We start from the raw sequence: 12,480 nt of genomic DNA, 5'->3' as shown, positions 1-12,480 counted from the left end.
ATGCAAGCATGAGAGAGAATGGAATGGGCGATATCGGAGTGATCAAGGAGGTTTGCTTGCCTGGTTGCTCAGACGAGAAGGAGCGGTCGTCGTCGACGTAGTCGAACACAGTGGCATCAGCAGTGGTCTCGGGGTCTACGGGAGAGAAGAGGGGGAAGAAACAGTAAATACAAAGCACACAGATGAATCACTAAGCATGGCATGATGATAGGCGGTGCTAGGGTGTTCTAACACAGTACTAGATGATAGAGGCGAAGGCAGAAAACATCCGGGAAAGTTTTCTCGAAGTTTGGCATTTTCGAACAAATGAAATGGAGGGGGTGGTTGCATGTTTGCTATGTTAGGGGCACGTGACAGATGAATGGAGAGCGTATCCGGATTTTTCATATTTTTCCGAGCAATTTCCATGTAGAAAACTTTTTCATCCGAGTTACAGATATTTTTCTATGATTTACAAAGTTTTAATCAATTTCAGAAATTATTAATAATTATTAAATTTGACAAAAAAAGAATAATGATGTCAGCATGAGGTCAGAGTGATGCCAGCAGTTAACTTTGACCTGTTGGCCAGTCAAACTGACAGGTGGGTCCTACTGTCATAGACTAATGTAAATTAACACTTTGATTTATTTACAGATTAGGTGGGGGCCACATGTCATTGTCACATATTTTAAAGGGGTGTTTAAGTTAAACTAACTAGGGGTGGGGGCCCACTATCATAGAGATCATTAGCTAATTAACAATTAATTAGGTAGTTAACTAAGCTAATTATGTTAATTAATTAACTTACTAATTAATTAAATATTTTATTTCTTAAAAAAACTTTTTAAAATTCATTTTGGGGGCGACCCCCCGTGTCATAGGCCCAGGTGGCCATATCGAGCGCCGGGTGCGGGTGTTGGGCGCCAGTGGGCGCGCTTGTGGGCGCAACCTGTGCGACGCCGAGCTCGATCGGGGGGGGGGGCGGGCGAGGCCACCGCGATGCGGCGCCACCAGTGGGCGGCAGGGGGAGGCGGCAAGCGGGGCAAGCTGGCGAGCTGTGCGGCGGCGGACAGCGGCAGCGGGCGGCTCTGTCTCTCTGTCTCTCTTCTGTTTCGCGACCCTCATTCTAGCCTTTCACCGTTTCTTAAATTCCTGGAGACCCGTAACTCCGATTGGGCTGAAATTTTAACACGATTTTTACCCAGATATAAGTTTCCTTGCAGCCGAAGGAGACCTCCAACTGACCTATGGGGTGGACACAAGCCCCCTGGCCGTGCCCTGGGTAGGGGGCGCGCCTCAAGGGCTTGTGGTCCCCTCGGGCATCGTCTCGCGTTGATTCTTTTTCCCAAAAATCACATATATTCCAAAAAAATCTTTGTAAGTTTTTATCGTGTTTCGACTCTGCCTGATATGGATATTCTGTGAAACAATAAAAACATGCAACAAACAGGAACTAGGCACTGGATTAAAATGTTAGTCCCAAAAATAATATAAAAAGTTGCCAAAAGTATTTGAAAGTTGTAGAATATTGGCATGAAACAATCAAAAATTATAGATACGACGAAGACGTATCACGACCTCATCCGCGCACGCGGCCACGATTTGCTTCTCCGCTGCCAAATGCTCCTTGAGCTACTCGCTATTTGGAGGATGGGGCGGTGATTTGGGTGGAAGGTGTTGCACCGACGGCCGGGGCATGTGGGATGTAGAAGAAGGAGGAGAATGGGGTCGGGTTATGATTACCTGATTAGATCGACGAGGCCGAGCAGCAGGAAGGAGCGTCGCCGGTGAGGAGGCAGCTGATGTCTACCACACAACCTTCTTTTTGTAGACGTTGTTGGGCCTCCAAGTGCAGAGGTTTGTAGGACAGTAGCAAATTTCCCTCAAGTGGATGGCCTAAGGTTTATCAATCCTAGGATGAAGATGGTCTCTCTCAAGCAACCCTGCAACCAAATAACAAAGAGTCTCTTGTGTCCCCAACACACCCAATACAATGGTAAATTGTATAGGTGCACTAGTTCGGCGAAGAGATGGTGATACAAGTGGTATATGGATAGTAGATAAAGGTTTTTGTAATCTGAAATTATAAAAACAGCAAGGTAACTAATGATAAAAGTGAGCGTAAATGGTATTGCAATGATAGTAAACAAGGCCTAGGGTTCATACTTTCGCTAGTGCAAGTTCCCTCAACAATAATAACATAATTGGATCACATAACTATCCCTCAACATGCAACAAAGAGTCACTCCAAAGTCACTAATAGCGGAGAACGAACGAAGAGATTATGGTAGGGTACGAAACCACCTCAAAGTTATTCTTTCCAATCAATCTGTTGGGCTATTCCTATAACTGTCACAAACAGCCCTAGAGTTCGTACTAGAATAACATCTTAAGACACAAATCAACCAAAACCCTAATGTCACCTAGATACTCCAATGTCACCTCAAGTATCCATGGGTATTATTATACGATATGCATCACACACATCTTAGATTCATCTATTCAACCAACACATAGAACCTCAAAGAGTGCCCCAAAGTTTCTACCGGAGAATCACGACGAAAACGTGTGCCAACCCCTATGCATAGGTTCATGGGCGGAACCAGCAAGTTGATCACCAAAACATACATCAAGTGTATCACGTGGTATCCCATTGTCACCATAGATACGCACGGCAAGACATACATCAAGTGTTCTCAAATCTTAAAGACTCAATCCGATAAGATAACTTCAAAGGGGAAATTCAATCCATTACAAGAGAGTAGAGGGGGGGGAGAAAACATCATAAGATCCAACTATAATAGCAAAGCTCGCGATACATCAAGATCGTATCACCTCAAGAACACGAGAGAGAGAGAGATCAAAGACATAGCTACTGGTACATACCCTCAGCCCCGAGGGAGAACTACTCCCTCCTCGTCATGGAGAGCACCGGGATGGTGAAGATGGCCACCGAAGAAGGATTGCCCCCTCCGGCAGGGTGCCGGAACGGGTCTAGATTGGCTTTCGGTGGCTACCGAGGCTTCTGGCGGCGGAACTCCCGATCTATTATGCTCCCAGATGTTTTTAGGGTATATGGAGATATATAGGCGGAAGAAGTACGTCAGGGGGTGTCGGTGTCAAAACCAGCGGATCTCGGGTAGGGGGTCCCGAACTGTGCGTCTAGGCTGGATGGTAACAGGAGGCAGGGGACACGATGTTTTACCCAGGTTCGGGCCCTCTTGATGGAGGTAAAACCCCACGTCCTGCTTGATTAATATTGATGATATGGGTAGTACAAGAGTAGATCTACCACGAGATCGGAGAGGCTAAACCCTAGAAGCTAGCCTATGGTATGATTGTATGTTGTGATTGTTGTCCTACGGACTAAAACCCTTCGGTTTATAGACACCGGAGAGGGTTAGGGTTACACAAGGTCGGTTTCAAAGGAGGAGATATCCATATCCGTATTGCCTAGATTGCCTTCCAAGCCAAGTAGAGTCCCATCCGAACACGAGACGAAGTCTTCAATCTTGTATCTTCATAGTCTAACAGTCCGGCCAATGGATATAGTCCGGCTGTCCGGAGACCCCCTAATCCAGGACTCCCTCAGTAGCCCCTGAACCAGGCTTCAATGACGATGAGTACGGCGCACAGTATTGTCTTCGGCATTGCAAGGCGGGTTCCTTCTCCGAATACATCATAGAAGAACTTGAAAACGTGGATAGTGTCCGACCCTGCAAAATAAGTTCCACGTACCACCGTAGAGAGAATAATATTTTCGCAGATCTAATTTGCTAGCTTGTTTCGGCAGCATGACATTATGTCATGGCCCAGTGATTATTTGAACCGTTCTCTTTAACCAGCCCCGCACATAATGCGAGGCGGTTTCTTGACACGTCTTGTCAAAGCAGAGATCGTGTTCCCCCAATTACGGGATTCTCATTAATGCGGTCGTGGGTAACCCAACCGTGTCTAGGACTCCTAGATTATAGGCAAGTCCTAAACGACTACGGAGAGGACGCTTGATATTCACCCTCTTTATAAAGGGACAAGGTTTTCGCTTTTTCCCTCTCGTGCTCAATCGAACCCTTCCCCCGCCTCGAGTTCCAACACCCAAAGCCCAGGTTAGGTTCTCCGGATCTTCAATCATGTCCGGATCCAGCCTTCAAGGCCGATGGATGCCCTCCTCCGTGACGGAAGAGGACATCAAGAAGTTGAGGGAGGCCAGATACCTGACCGCTGAGGTTTCGCATCGGCTTCCTGCTCGAGGGCAGGTCGTCCCTACTCCCGAACCTAACGAGAACGTCGTGTTCGTCTCCCACTTCCTCTGAGGCCTAGGCCTCACTCTGGATCCCTTCGTCAGTGGTTTGATGTTCTATTACGGGCTAGATTTCCATGATCTAGCTCCGGACTCCTTTTTCCACATCTCGACATTTATTGTCGTGTGTGAGGCCTTCCTCCGCATTACCCCTCACTTTGGCCTGTGGCTCAAGACCTTTGAAGTGAATCCGAAGATGATCAAGGGGCAACATGTGTGCGGAGGTGCATCAATAGGCAAGATGGCATGAGCTCCATGGCCGAAAGGTTCCTTTCCAGAGGTGTTCGAATTATGGCAGCGGGAGTGGTTTTACGTCATAGCTCCCAGAAGTGCCAAGTGGGCGGCTGCCCCCGTTTTCCGCTCGGGCCCCCCACCACGACTAATGTCATGGATTAGCAGAGGTCTGAGCTGGGGTCCAGTCAAGGACGTGCCGATACTGCAAAGCCGCATTCGAGATCTCTTCGAGGGAGATTTTGATTTGGTAGTGGTAATACAAGTTATGCTGGTTCGTCAAGTCCAGCCTTGCAAACGCCGGCCCCTTCGCTTGTGGGAGTTCAACCCAGAAGGACCGCGTGCCATTCAAAGTTTCCTCGGCCTGACGCACGAGGAGATGTACAAGTCGTTCTTCGGACCTCAAATAGAGTGTCCGGATGCTACTAAGGACGTGGGCCTGAGCAGTAACCGCACCGCCGAACAAGTAAGAAATCCTCTAACCGAACACACTGCCTTTTATTCATCATGAAGTTATTTCTGAGAGATTGCTCTTTGACCAGGACTGGCTAATAAAGGCGAAGATGATTCGGTGTTCGGCCCCCTCCCCGAGGGTTTGGAAAATCCGGTATTGGAAAAGATGCTTGAGCTCGCACCTTGCCCGGAGCCCTCGAAGGAAGATACATGGGGGAATAATATGGGCGGAAGCGGGCCCCCATTGCTGCCAGTTCCAACCGAGGGAATGAGCGCCTCCTTAAAGGAGGATAATCGGGGGAGGAAGAGGACTGCTTCCGAGGATCAGGAAGCCGAGGCCTCCAAACGAGAGAAGAAGTCTCCAACAGAGGGTCCTGCCTCGGGGGGTGCTCTTGCCGCACAAAGTCCATGGGGGGATCAGCCCTCCAACGAGTCGTAATTGATCCAAAAATACTTTAATAGTGAAGGTATACTATCTTTCTTCTGAGAAAATAACCGCCGCATATATCTTGCAGTTCAGGTCTTAACCCTTCTCAGCTGAGCTCGTCTTCGGGGGATCTTCTTCCGGAGATGATGGAGAGCGAAACGCCTCCCCCGGACTCCTCCGCTCAAGAAGCGGGCGACCCTGAAGTGTCGTCACGGAGGGCCTCTCCGGATCCGGTGAGGCCAGAAGATAATCCCATAGATTCCCGAAGTCCCCAGCGTCCGGCTCCCGAAGAGAGCAAACGAAAGAGTCCGGCACCGTCTGGTATGCGGTCGGACGTCCTGAGGGAGCTGTTAGGGCGAGCGGCCATCTCAGAAGAACACCGTACGCTAATGGGTACGGTGATGGAGAGAATTTCGTCCGCCGAAAGTGGATTACATGAAGCCTTTATGAGTCTACTGACAGGCTTTGAGGTACGTGAAATAATATGTGATAGTACCGCACATGTTAGGTGTGCCCTATGCAGATAGTAGCCCCTGAGACTCTGGTTGTCGTCGAGAACGACGGCGAATAGAGGATCATAGTCCCAGGCAATAACCAGACTGCCTTTATGTGTAGGTGGTGGAAGCTCCGGTGGCTAGCCGGACTAGTGAGTTTGCCGAATTAAAACGGTAACTGGATGTGGCAGACGCCGACATTGAGCTTGTTAATAAGCAGCTTGACGAATCACAGGGTAAGTAATGTTTTCTGGTGAATGTCACACAATAAGAGCAGCATGATGCCAGTATCTTTAATATGTTGTGACTGTAGACGGAGCTGCCACCGTGGAGACCCTTCGGGCGGAACTCGCCCGAGCCAAGGAACAAGCGAGGGTTAGTAATGCGGCTGCTTTGAAGGTGGCCGAAGAGTTAAGAGCCGAGAAGGCTGCCCATTGCGAAAGCAAAGAAAAGATGGCCAAGATGGCCGTAGAATTAAAAGGCACTGCCGACCGTTGCTAGATCCTTGAAGAAGAAAACCGAGTGAAGGCAACGGACCTTGAGAAGGCCACTATGGCGACCAAAGACAGTCGCTCTACTATGAGGGCGAAGAAGGAGGAGCTGTGCGAAGCCGGGGATATTGCGGCTGGGAAGCCCTTTCTGCTACGGAGGAAGTTCGGAGATCCGCGGTATGCCCCTCTGGATCGGCTGTGGAGTTCGGCAGACGCATATATGGACTTGGCGGTGAGCGCTGTTGATGCGGTCGAATACTTCCAAGATCAATCAGATTGTGAAGTGGACAAGCTATTCTGGTCGCAATTCAACGTTCCAGAGCATCCGCTTCCCTTGACTGATTAGCTAACCGAATGGGCCGAACTTAATAGGTTGTCCGGACTCGCCATGAGGTATGTTGTAGATCATTTGTGGCCGGAGAAGCCGAAGCTGAACAGCTATTTCAGCTTAGTACAACAGTTCCTTGGTGCGGTGCTGTGCATGAACGCGATGAAGAGGTCGGCGTGCATAGAAGGCTTGCGGATGGCCTTACCCGTGTCAAGGAATACTGGGCGGAGATGGATGCTACCACTGTTGCGGCGCAAGGTTCGGCCATAGGCCGAGTAGCTGCCGAGCACTATTTTGAAGAGGTTCTTGAGGGTGCTCGTTTGATAGAGTCCCAGTGCTCAAAGAATATTATGTTTGAATGACATGTATTCCCATTGTAAACACAATGTTTTTATGAAATATAGTAAGGCTGTATTTATACTTTTGCCGGAAAGTAGTCTGATGCCTCCTGTGCGGCCGTTTGTGTATATATGTATATAACCTGAAAGATTGCAGTCGTCGGCTTCAACCCCCACGCATATAATGCGGAGGTGCTCGCAAAAAATGTGTGTTCACACTTAACCCAATGTCTTGGTCCTATTAAGGAGGTGATAACGCAGTGAACGAGGCAACCGGACTATAATGCTTTAACACTTTCACTTAGCCATAGGAGTTTGACAGTGGGGCTACTAGATAGCCCCTGGTGGCTCCGCACTCTCCTGATCTCGGGGTGCGTACATGCCTGGCCGGAAAACGGCCCTTCGTTAAGGCGGAGGAATTCTAACATTCTGATAGGTCATCGAGTGGTTGACCAGTCTCACGCTATATCATGACAGTCAGTTTTCGGCTTTCTCTACTAAGGTGCTCGTCCGGGTGAACCAGGGCACAATCACAGTAGTTCTCCTGGTGCTGCCTTAGCCAATAAAGTGGAACGTAAGCACCAAAACACAGGAGCCGGGCAAACCCAACATTTGACCAAAGACAATGATTCAGAGCTGATGCATATAAGGCCAAACTCGCGATGCCGAACACTCCCTAAGGTATTCGGTCTTTATGGTATAAACCAGGCCTAAATAGTGCCCTTTGTAAGAAGCCCCTTGTGTCCAGGTACGTGCATTATTCTGACGTGGCCACATGCCAAGACGTCAGCATCCTTCTTAATTGTACCGAGAATTCGAGGGATGTGTATCAACAAGAGACAGTAAAAAAGGTTTACGCAGGGTCTTAATCTAAAAAGAATCCTTGGAGCGGGTCCCTACTGCACGTCTGCGCCTGTGTCTCCGCTGTGCCGTATCCTGGACGGGTGTAGCACGATGATCATCTGTAAAAGAGAGGAACTTAGGTGAAAAAGTTGTCGTGCAAAAAGATAGTTTTTAAAGAAACCATGTAGAACTAAAAATGAGTAGAAAGTGCCATTTGTCTGCGCGCGTTGAGCCCCTTGTATTTGTAATAGGGGTGTCGCCATCAATCCGGTACAAATTACATATAGCAGCGCCGGACTCGTTTAACCGCGTCCGTGGTCTTGACGACCTATCAAATGCTTTAGTTGGTGACGCCGTTTTTAGTGTGCAGCTGCCAAGGCAGTCGCATTCTCTTCGGCGCGCAAAGATCGCTTAATACTTCCGTTTACTGTAATGATGCCGCATGGTCTGGGCATCTTGAGCGTTAGGGAAGCGTAATGTGGTATTGCATTAAAGCGAGCAAAAGCTTCGCGTCCGAGTAGTGCTTGATAGCCACTTTGGAATGGAGCGATATGGAAGGTTAAATGTTTGCTACGGAAGTTATCGAGGAAGCCGGATATAACCTTTAGTAGCAGGGAGCCCGTGCAAGGAGCCCCTGGGCCTGGCGTTACTCCTTTAAAGGTGGTATTGCTATGACAAATTTTCGTTGGGTTTATCCCCATTTCGCGGATTGTATCCTGGTATATCAGGTTGAGACTGCTTCCACTGTCCATCAGGACTCGTGTGAAGTGGTATCCGTCAATTATTGGGTCTAATACCAGGGCAGCCCATCCTGCACGCCGGATACTTGCTGAGTAATCACGATGGTCGAAAGTGATCAGTTGAGACGACCAGTGGTAGGACTCCGCGGTGGTATGCCTTTGGGCATATTTTTCTGGGAGTGCCGTTTTGTTTCTCCCCTTGATCACGTGTAACACGTTTACCGTTTTGACTTCTGGTGGAAATTTCTTTTGTTCCCTAGTGTCTTGCTTGAGAGGCTCATCCTCGTCTTCGCTTGGTGTATCCTCCCCCTTGTGTACGGCGTTGAGCTTGCCGGACTGCTTGAAGACCCAACATTCTCTGTGGGTATGATTAGCTGGTTTACCAGGGGTGCTATGGATCTGACATATTTGGTCCAGAATTTTGTTTAGGCTGGACAGTTCATCTCTGGCGCCTTTAGAGGGCGGCTTTTGCTGACCTAGCCGAGAGCTTTTGAATCCGGCATTTACTATCGTGCTCTTCGTGCTGTCTTCTTTATTCCGGCGTTTGTTATTGCTGTTGCGTCGTGATTTCCCGTTTCCATCTCTAACTTCAGATGTACTGGGGTTGCTGGTGCTGCATCTGGCTAGCCAGCTGTCCTCACCCGCGCAAAAGCGGGCCATGAGGCTTGTTAATGCTGCCATTGTTCTCGGCTTTTCTTGGCCGAGGTGTCTGGCAAGCCATTCGTCACAGACGCTATGCTTAAAAGCTGCCAAGGCTTCGGTGTTCGGACAGTCGACAATTTGATTCTTTTTAGTAAGAAACTTGTTCCAAAGCTTTCGGGCTGACTCTCCGGGCTGTTGAGTTATATGACTCAAATCATCCGCGTCCGGAGGTCGGACATAAGTCCCTTTAAATTTGCCCGAAAAGCATCTTCGAGCTCTTCCCAGCTTCCAATGGAGTTTTTGGGGAGCCTTTTAAGCCAGTGACGAGCTGGCCCTTTGAGCTTGAGGGGTAAGTACTTGATGGCGTGGAGATCATCTCCTTGAGCCATATGGATATGGAGGATATAGTCCTCAATCCAGACCCCAGGGTCTGTTGTTCCGTCATATGCCTCTATGTTTACGGGTTTGAATCCCTTTGGAAATTCATGGTCCAGCACCTCACCGGTGAAACATAGGGGGTGTGTGGCACCCCTGTATCTAGGTGTACCGCGTTGTTCGGATGTTTGTTGTGTTACATCGTATGCTGGGGCGCGCTTGCGTGGTCCATAGATGGATCTGGTTGCGCCATCCTTTTGGTGCGAGCCCTCGCGTAGATCACGTATTGGCTTGTGAGTGGCGTTGTTTGCCGCTCTATGTTGGCCATGAGGTCATCTATCCGGCCAGGTGGCTGTTTTGATTTTTGGTTGTGGGGGGTTTGAGGCCTCCTCATCGAATTCAGGTAGCAACTTCCGCTTTGGGTAGCTCTTGGTGGGGCGATTGTCGCCATACTTCGCTGTTGTGTTGAGTACATTACTCCATCTGATTTGGAGTGTGTCCTGCGCAGCCTTGAGCCTTTGCTTCTGCTTTTTTAGACTCCTCGTGGTGGCAACAAGCCTTTGACAGGCATTCTACTGCTCCGGGTGCCTGTCCGGCGTTATGTTGTCCGGACCATTATCTTTGACAGAATTGGTTTGTTCGGTTTGATTCTCCGTATTGCCGTGGTCCGGCAGTGGTTCACCCTGCTCCAACACTGGGTCTGTATGATCGTTATTTCTGCCGAGGCAGGATTTGGGGCGGTGCTTGCGCCGCCGCTTTGACTGCTTCTCGAGGGAACAAGCCTTCGGTGCATCCTTCCATTCCTCGCCGTCGTCTTCTTTTGGTGTGTCCACCATGTATACGTCATATGATGAGGTGGACGTCCAGCGCCCTGTGGGCGGTGGTTCCTCTTCGCCTCCCGCATCGTCGTCCATACCGTCGATGTCTTCGGAGTCGAAGTCGAGCATGTCGGTTGAGTCATCGACAGTGGCTATTAAGTGGGTGGTGGGTGGGCGTCGAATTTCTTCGTCGTCCGCGTCCCAATCCTGTTGGCCATAATCCGGCCAGGGCTCTCCTGACAAAGAGAGAGACCTTAGTGAATTCAGAATGTCGCCGAAGGGTGAGTGCTGAAAGATATCCGCGGCGGTGAATTCCATGATCGGCGCCCAATCGGATTCGATTGGCAGGGGCGCGGGCGGTTCGGAGTCAGAAAAAGAGTCCGGCACCTTGGAGTCATGGGCTGCGCAGAGGATTATGCTGGTGTTTGGCTCGATCGCCGTTGAGACTGCAGCCCCTGAGGCGGTGTCTAACCACCCGTCCTCGATTGGCGCAGTTGGCTCCGAACTAAGGGTCGGAGTTGATGCACGGCGTGGCCTCTGGGGTACTGTTCGGCGGCAGAGCTAGGTCATACCCATCGTGATAGTGCGGCGCGCCCGGCTGTGGCTCGAATACGTCGAAGATCAAGTCTCCGCGGATGTCGGCCGTGTAGTTCAAACTTCCAAATCTGACTTGACGGCCAGGGGCGTAGCTTTCAATCTGCTCCAGAAGGCCAAGCGAATTAGCCCGCAGTGCAAAGCCGCCGAATACGAAGATCTGTCCGAGGAGAAAAGTCTCACCCTGGACCGCATCGCTATCGATGATAGTAGGAGCCATCGAGCCTAACGGCGGCGACACAGAGGAACTCTCAATGAAAGCACCAATGTCGGTGTCAAAATCGGCGGATCTCGGGTAGGGGGTCCCGAACTGTGCGTCTAGGCCGGATGGTAACAGGAGGCAGGGGATACGATGTTTTACCCAGGTTCGGGCCCTCTTGATGGAGGTAAAACCCTACGTCCTGCTTGATTAATATTGATGATATGGGTTGTACAAGAGTAGATCTACCACGAGATCAGAGAGGCTAAACCCTAGAAGCTAGCCTATGGTATGATTGTATGTTGTGATTGTTGTCCTACGAACTAAAACCCTTTGGTTTATATAGACACCGAAGAGGGTTAGGGTTACACAAGGTCGGTTTCAAAGAAGGAGATATCCATATCCGTATTGCCTAGATTGCCTTCCAAGCCAAGTAGAGTCCCATCCGGACATGAGACAAAGTCTTCAATCTTGTATCTTCATAGTCTAACAGTCCGACCAATGGAGATTGTCCGGCTGTCCGGAGACCCCCTAATCCAGGACTCCCTCAGGGGGGCCACGAGGGTGGAGGGCGCGCCCCCTGCCTCGTGGCCTCCTCGTAGATCCCCTAACGTGCACTCCAAGTCTTCTGGGCTTCTTCTGATCCAAAAATAAGTTCCGTGAAGTTTCAGGTCAATTGGACTCCGTTTGGTTTTCCTTTTCTGCGATATTCTAAAACAAGGAAAAAACAGAAACTGGCACTGGGCTCTGGGTTAATAGGTTAGTCCCAAAAATAATATAAAAGTGCATAATAAAGCCCATAAACATCCAAAGTTGATAATATAATATCATGAAACAATCAAAAATTATAGATACGTTGGAGACGTATTAGCAGCGTTGCAAGCAAGCAGTGAAGATTTGAACTTGGAAAGGAAGGTGGAAACAAGGGAATGCGGATTTTGGTCAGGAGGAGGGGGGGTAGATATTTCTGTGGATACCAAAACAATTGCTCGGTGCAGCAGAAAATTGGCACGTAAAGTATCATCAGACGCGGTCCCTTATTTAGCATTGTGTATGATATCTGAACATCACAATCGATTCATATAGCTTACCCCGTGTGTGATGAGTTTGAATGTGCAAATTTTGGTCCAAATTTCCCTAGTTATTATGGTCATCCATGCCATTCCATAATTTGGGTACACAAAAGAGCCTACAACACATCCACACTTCTTAATCGAGCAAGTTC

The sequence above is a fragment of the Triticum urartu genome, chromosome 4 (genome assembly GCF_003073215.2).
Source record: "Triticum urartu cultivar G1812 chromosome 4, Tu2.1, whole genome shotgun sequence".
NCBI lineage: Eukaryota > Viridiplantae > Streptophyta > Magnoliopsida > Poales > Poaceae > Triticum > Triticum urartu.
Note: the sequence above shows the minus strand (reverse complement) of the source record.